This window comes from Neopelma chrysocephalum, unplaced genomic scaffold, assembly GCF_003984885.1.
Source record: "Neopelma chrysocephalum unplaced genomic scaffold, ASM398488v2 Primary Assembly neopelma1_94406, whole genome shotgun sequence".
NCBI lineage: Eukaryota > Metazoa > Chordata > Aves > Passeriformes > Pipridae > Neopelma > Neopelma chrysocephalum.
Window position 1 is genome coordinate 2962 of NW_020923113.1, and position 638 is coordinate 3599.

General features: G+C 68.7%; 1 long non-coding RNA gene across 1 annotated transcript; it reads left to right on the forward strand.

The window, feature by feature from the left end:
* Window positions 1-8: 8 nt before the first annotated feature.
* LOC113980492 lies at window positions 9-354 on the forward strand. Its single transcript, XR_003538150.1, has 2 exons — window positions 9-107; window positions 233-354. It is a non-coding gene; the product is annotated as an uncharacterized LOC113980492 (long non-coding RNA).
* Window positions 355-638: the final 284 nt, after the last annotated feature.

Consider the following 638-nt stretch of genomic DNA (forward strand, 5'->3'; position numbering starts at 1 on the left):
GTGTGTCCCCAGGGGAGTGGTGTCACCTGGGAGTGTGTGTCCCCAGAGGAGCAGGTGTCCTGAGGGGAGCGTGTCCCCTGGGGATTTGAGTGTCCCCAGGGGAGTGGGTGTCCTGAAGGGAGTGAGTGTCACCTGGAAGTGTGTGTCCCCAAAAGAGTGGATGTTCTGGAGGGAGCAAATGTCCCTCTGGGAGTGGGTATCCCCAGGGGAGTGGGTGTCCAGGGGGAGTGAGTATCACCTAAGAGTGTGTGTCTCCAGGGGAGTGGGTGTTCTGGGGGAACGAGTGTCCCTGGATGAGTGATTGTCCCTGTGGGGGAAGCAGGGCATCGAGCACCAATAAAGACATCTTGGTGATGAGGCCTGGCCTGCGGTGTGTCCTTGGCTGGGCGGGAAGGGATGGGACGCGGAGCCCCCCGCGCTGCCAGCGGGCCGTGGGTCCCCGCACGTGGTTCGGGGGAGCAGCGGTAGCGACGGGACTCGAACCCGCGGTCCCCGGGGCGGGAAGGAGGGCGCGCCCCGCGCCGCCGTCACGTGTGGCGGCGGCGGAAGTGGCGCAGCGGCGGCGCAGGCGGCGCTCGGTCGGTGTCGCCGGGCGGCTCCGGGCCGGCCCCGTCCCTTCCCCCCGGCCCCGCTCCCGC